Source organism: Vipera berus (assembly GCF_964194415.1).
Source record: "Vipera berus genome assembly, chromosome: 4".
NCBI lineage: Eukaryota > Metazoa > Chordata > Lepidosauria > Squamata > Viperidae > Vipera > Vipera berus.
The window spans coordinates 12,644,871-12,652,252 of record NC_138206.1 but is presented as its reverse complement, the minus strand read 5'-3'; positions in this window follow the sequence as shown (position 1 = coordinate 12,652,252).

The window sequence follows — 7,382 nt, the reverse complement described above, 5'->3', positions numbered from 1 at the left end:
ATCTAGCAAAGTGAAATTCCACGTAGAAAAAAGTAAAGTCTTACACGTAAGCAAGAAAACCCAAAAGTACATGTGCAGATTAGGTGAAACCTGGCTTAATAGCAGTAACTGTGAGAGTGATCTTGGAGTCCTAAGGAGAACAGTTACAAGAATTGGGCATGTCTAGTCTAGTGAAGAGAAGGACCAAGGGTGACATGATAGAAGTGTTCTAATATTTGAGGGGTTTTCACAGAGAAGCGAGGAATAACCTATTTTCCAAAGTACCGGAAGCAAAGAAACAATAGATGGAAACTGATCAAGGAGAGATTTAACTAGAAATACAGTAAGCTATCCATAATCTGCCTATGTAATAATGGGCTTTCAGCTGGAATGATCAAGGTTGGTTTTCATTGCTAAATCAGCAGGAATTTGACATTCCTCCAATGATGGATCACAGTAATGACACATTTCAGAACCAGATATACCTGGGCCGGATCACAATTTTCTTTGCCTCTCGATCAACCAAAGATACGATACGGGTAGTCCTCAATTCATTGAATGACCGAAGTTGCAACAGCACTGAAAAATGTGACTTATGATCGTTTTTCACACTTAAAACGACTGTTGCGACATCCCTGTGGCCATGTGACCAAAATTCAAATGTTTTGCAACTGATTCATATTTACAACAATGGCAGGATCCTCAGGATCATGTCATCCCCTTTTGTGATCTTCTGACAAGCAAAGTCAATGGGGAAGCTAGATTCACTTAACAACTGTGTTACTAACTTAACAACTGCAGTGATTCACTTAATAACTGTGGCAAGAAAGGTCATAAAATGGGGAAAAATGTAACAACTGTCTCGCTTAGCGATAGAAATTTTGGGCTCAGTTGTGGACATAAGTCAAGGATAATACTAATACTACTAATAATAATATAACAACAATAACAGTAATAATAATAATAATGCCAAGCATCTGAATTTTGATCACATGACCACGGGGATGCTGCAACTGTCGTAAGAGTCAAAAGTAGTCATAGGTCACTTTTTCAGTGCCGTTGTAACTTCAAACGGTCACTAAACAAACTGTCATAAGTTGAGGACTACCAGTACACAGAATTAAGCCTCTTGAAGGACACATGACCATTCCAAGAAGATCTGCAAAGCAGAAGCCACCTCAGGAGAGATCCGTTCTGCTGGGATCATGTGGGATTCTTGCTGTTTAGACAGAAGAGCTAAGAGACATTACCACATCATATACGGTATAACTGGTAAAACTCTTTGCTTCCTTGAAACAGGCCAGCACGTCTGTAGGAAGATAAAAACCTAGACATAATTCTGGACATAACCCCATGAGAGTGTAAATCTGCATTAGAAAAACCTCAAAGTAAAACTAATGTGCGTGTCTCTAATTTGGATGAGACAAAACTCCCCGCTCTTATGAGTGAGGACCACAACACAAAAAATAAGCTGTAGGTCTGTGCCTAGTTTAATCTTCATTTTCTTTTCAAAATTGTAGCCGCTGAGGGTTTGATTTGGATTAATTTATCTCATCCCTGCAAAATAGCACATTTTTCCCACTGGGAAACCCTCCAGATGGTGTGTGTGTGTGGGGGGGAGAGAAGCATTTTGTGTGGGAAGGTTTGGTGGAAATTTGACATCAGCCAGACGGCGCATCTGCGTGAGACGGAGCAAAAGCATATTGAATTAGCATGATTCCTAAAGAATCAAATAAAATTAAATTAAGAAGCAGTTTCTTGTATAATTAAGAATCTCAGACACCCCGTGCGGCATGGAGTCTAATCTGTCTCTATTATACTTCAATAAGCCAAGCTGCAACAGAATGATTAACAAAAAGAAAGAGGCTGTATTTCTTGTATCTTACCGGGAAATTAGGATCTCAATTGTTGAGGATCGGGAACATCATTACCTGCATATTCCTGCCTCTCTCTCGACAGGGTTATCTTCTGGATTCTGTATCTTAGTTTTGCTGGAGTGTGAGAGAACTTTGGGAACTGAGAGTGTAAACGTTGTGTGAGGAATAAAAATTCAACTCCAAGGGTGTTGGAAAACAAAACAAGTTTTATTAAAGCTTTTGCAAAAGCTGGTGAAACTCTTGGTAATGGCAAATCCCAGAGTCCACACCTGAATCAATTTTTGCATAGGTTTTTATACCCTATCCCGCGTATCACGAAATATCTTTCCAAAGTGAGCCCAGTTGATAGGCCCACCTGGTCACCTAGCAACCATTACAATTACCAAACCCTTTGTTCCTGTCTTATCTTCCCTACCTTTTCTGTGGTGTGATTTGTAACATCCTACTAACTAAGGGTATACAGGTGAAACTCGAAAAATTAGAATATCGTGCAAAAGTTCATTTATTTCAGTAATGCAACTTAAAAGGGGAAACTAATATATGAGATAGACTCATTACATGCAAAGCAAAATAGTTCAAGCTGTGATTTGTCATAATTGTGATGATGTGATATGAATTGACCTTGTTATCTTTCAGATCAGGACACAGAATGGGTGAAATAACCCTTCTTTTTTTTAAAAAAAAAAGCATTGTTCTGGGTTTCATGATTCAGTTTTCTTTTAAAAACCTGTATATAATAATGCATATCAGGTAAAATATAACCTTGTTATCTTACAGATCGGGATGCAGAATGGGTGAAATAATATTCCTTTTTTAAAAAATGCATTGTTCTGGATTTCATGATTCAGTTTTCTTTTAAAACCCATGTATATAATAATACATATCAGGTAAAATATGTTTTGAAATCTCTTCTTCTACTTTTCTAATGAAAAATTTATTGAGGTATGTGTGCATATTTATCTAGGTGTGCTCTTTAAATGGAACTCATAAATTAACGAGAAAATAAGATGGCACTGATTCATTAATGAACGCGTAACAAATGGCACAGGCTAGAAATAAGCTGTGGTAGAAAGAAAAGGGATGGAAAGAACAAAGCAACCTAAGACATAAAGTGAACAGATTCACTCTTCCATAACCAAAGAGGAAAGTCCAACTTTGGCTGTTTTTTTTAAAATTCCATTTATATCCCGCCCTTCTCCGCAGACTCAGGGCGGCTTACAAGCTTAGCAGTAGCCTTCATTCTATGTATATGCCTGCTTATTAGGGCTTTCACACACCCCCAAGCGGCATTATTACAAAGTCAGCTTATTGCCCCCAACAATCTGGGTCCTCATTTTACCTACCTCGGAAGGATGGAAGGCTGAGTCAACCTTGAGCCTGGTGGGACTCGAACCTGCACTAATTGCAGGCAGCTGGTGTTACTTAAGGAGGCATTAGCCCACTGCTCCACCAAGGCTGTTCCTGTACCCTTCCCCTGTAGCCCTAGGTCAGTGATGGCGAACCTTTTAGACACCAAGTGCCCAAACTGCAACCCAAAACCCACTTATGTATAATCGGGTGCCGGGAGGGTGGGGTGGCCCATTAGGTGGGTGTGGTGAATTGGGTGGGCATGACCCATTGGGTGGGCGTGGCTGCGATGGTAATGGCAAACTGGGTAAGACTAAAAAGTTCAATCAATCAATTCCAACTTTGCGAGATTTTTTTCCCCCACGAGAAGTTGAAAATGATTGATTGAAGCTTTTTTTATTTTTGCATGGTGGTAGAGGCCTAAAGCAAAAAGGTTTTATAAAGCCCAGCTGAGGGCCTAGGACTGGAGTGATGGTGCACGTGCCCACAGAGAGGGCGCTGTATAACACCTGTGGCACGCGTGCCATAGGTTCGCCACCATGGCCCTAGGTTAATGGTTTTGTTCCCCTTATTAGCTTATTTAATCTAATTCCCAGTATTGACTTAAAAATGATATGATGAGGGCTGGAGAGGGGGTTGTTGTTGTTGTCGTCGTCATCATCATCATCATCATCATCATCATCATCATCTGAGGTTGACTCAGCCTTCCATCCTTCCGAGGTAGGTAAAATGAGGACCCAGATTGTTGGGGGCAATTAAGCTGACTTTGTAATAATGCCGCTTGGGGTGTGTGTGAAAGCCCTAATAAGCAGGCATATACATAGAATGAAGGCTACTGCTAAGCTTGTAAGCCGCCCTGAGTCTTCGGAGAAGGGCGGGATATAAATGGAATTAAAAATAAAAATAAATAAAATAAAAATCTAGTGTTGTCACAGTAGCCAGAAGACTACAATGCTATTGCAGAGTAGTAGTGTGACTTGCAAGGGACAGGGTGGCTCAGTGGGTTAGGACGCTGAGCTTGTCGATCAGATGGTCAGCAGTTTGGCGGGTCGAATCCCGAGTGCCGTGTAGCAGAGTGAGCGCCTGTTACTTGTCCCAGCTTCTGCCAACCTAGCAGTTCGAAAGCACATAAAAATGCAAGTAGAAAAATAGGGACCACTACAGTGAATTGGGTGGGCATGACCCATTGGGTGGGTGTGGCTGCGATGGTAATGGCAAACTGGGTGAGACTAAAAAGTTCAATCAATCAATTCCAACTTTGTGAGATTTTTTTTCCCCACGAGAAGTTGAAAATGATTGATTGAAGCTTTTTTTATTTTTGCATGGTGGTAGAGGCCTAAAGCGAAAAGGTTTTATAAAGCCCAGCTGAGGGCCTAGGACTGGAGTGATGGTGCACGTGCCCACAGAGAGGGCGCTGCATAACACCTGTGGCACGCGTGCCATAGGTTCGCCACCATGGCCCTAGGTTAATGGTTTTGTTCCCCTTATTAGCTTATTTAATCTAATTCCCAGTATTGACTTAAAAATGATATGATGAGGGCTGGAGAGGGGGTTGTTGTTGTCGTCGTCATCATCATCATCATCATCATCATCATCATCATCATCATCATCATCATATAGTGTTGTCACAGTAGCCAGGAGACTACAATGCTATTGCAGAGTAGTAGTGTGACTTGCAAGGGACAGGGTGGCTCAGTGGGTTAGGACGCTGAGCTTGTCGATCAGATGGTCAGCAGTTTGGCGGGTCGAATCCCGAGTGCCGTGTAGCAGAGTGAGCGCCTGTTACTTGTCCCAGCTTCTGCCAACCTAGCAGTTCGAAAGCACATAAAAATGCAAGTAGAAAAATAGGGACCACTACAGTGAGAAGGTAACAGCGTTCCATGCGCCTTTGGCCACGGAGATGTCCTTGGACAAGCACTGGCTCTTCGGCTTTGAAATGGAGATGAGCACCGGCCCCTAGAGTTGGAAACGACTAGCACGCATGTGTGGGGGAACCTTTACCTTTACCTTTTTTAGTGTGACTTGCCAAGTTAGCCCTCTTATAGGAAATGCTTGCGCGCTTCCTGATCATGCCACAGGAGGGCAATCTGGCTTCACACCAGAGAGAAAGTTGAAGGGTTCTTCCTGCAGCGTTGCCCAGCGCCCTCTCCCTTCCCTGAGCTGCCTCACAACCAGGTGTTGCCACTGGGAAAGTTCAGAGGCCTCAGGAATCTGACTGCCTACAAGGAGCACACTTCGTCTCCCCTCCAAAGTGGTACCTATCTATCTACTTGTACAGGACATGCTTTCGAACTGCAAAGTGGGCAGAAGCTGAGGCAAGTGACAGGAGCGCACCCTGCCATGCAGTGCTGGGGCTCAAACTGCCAGAGCTGAGACCATCTCCAGCATCATTAAGCCATTGATCCACTATGCGTTTGGAGAGAGGGTGAAATGGGAATAGCAAAAGATGGTCAATCATATTCTATATTCCCAGTAGTGCCCCCCCTCAAAGAGCAATCACACTGACAAGCTCTCAAACAGATAGTCCTTGAGTTACAACCATGTGTTTAGTGACCGTTCAAAGCTACACTTGCACTGAAAAAAGTGACTTACAACCCTTTTCACACTTATGGCTGTCTCAGCATCCCCATGATCATAAAATGGGGCAAAACTTACTCAACAACTGTCTTGCTTAGCAATGGAGATTTTGGTATCGTACGCCGAGGACTACCTGAATAATGTTTTCCCTCCTATTGATGCCAAGGAAAATAGAATTACATGGTTAAAAAAGTCCAGGAAGAAGAAATGAAAAAAAATTGTCAGAATGAAATATATTGCAGCATTAAGTGCCTTGATTAAAAAATAAATAAATAGCACAGCCCACGTTTCAGTTTCCACTGATATTTTATGATTTAAGTTTTATTTTAGTTACACTTTTATCTATATTTTTCATCCCTTTGCGTTAGCCATTTTGAGAATTGAGTTGGGCGGAAATGAAGAATGTCAATAACAATAATAATAGCATAGATTCTGATGTCTTATTGATCCTGAAAGAGATCATGCCAACAGGGAAAACACTCATTGTGGGGGGAAAATAAGAGATCCATCCAAAGTTATAGGCTCTTATAGAAGAATCGTAAATGTCTTTATTCAAAAACAAATTTGTTCTCTAGCTCAGGGCTTTTCAACCTTTTCACCCATTGTACCACTTTTAGGATATGGCAACATCTGAGTACCACCAGTCGCCTAGCAAGGTGTCAAAAACGTGATGACCCAAAAAAAGGAAAAAAGTTCGCTCAGTGACTGTTCGAAGTTAGAATGGCACTGAAAAAAGTGCCCCCGAAGCCACAGCCGAGCAAGACACCTGCCTGCCTGCCCGCCCGGCGGTGCTCTTCCTCCTGTCTGAGGTTTTCATTGTTGTGAGCATTTCTGTTGAGGATTGACAGTGGGGGTGGGGTGCGGGTGTGTATTGTTTTTATTCCCCTCGTCTGCTGGGTGGTTGCAGCAGGTTTTGGTGACTTCACATGACCCTGAGACACTGTGACCGTCATACATATGAATCAGCTGCCAAGCATCTGAATGTAAATCACAAGACCCTGGAGATGCTGCAACATTCCAGCTGATCGGCGCTTCTTCTGGGCTCAGAAGTGCCAGGATCAGCACCAAGCTCCAGCTGGAGCCTGGCGCTGATCCTGGCGCTTCCACTGAGACCTGACAGCCCCGAAGAAGCGCTGATCCTGGCGCTTCTGCTGAGCCCTGACAGCCCTGCAGCTCCAGCTTGTGTGGTGCTGCCACCGGTTCAGCTGATTCCCCTCCCCCACTACCACTTTTCTAGCAGGTCGCGTACCACCTGCCAGGTGCCAATGTACCACAGGTGGTACCCGTACCACTGGTTGAAAAGCCCTGCTCTAGCTATTCATAAATGACTTGGATGAGGGAACAGAAGGGGAACTCATCAAATATGCAGATGACACTAAACTGACAGGAGTAGCCAACACCCCAGAAGACAAGCTCAGGATCCAAAAAGATCTTGACAGACTTGAACAATGGGTAAACAAAATGAATTTTAATGTGGAGAAAAGCAAAGTTTTATGTTTGTGTGTGAAAGGCCTACCTGAACTTGATTTCAATTACATCTCAATGGGTGTAATTTTACCACTTGCTTTAGAATTCTGACAATACACAACAATGAATCTATCA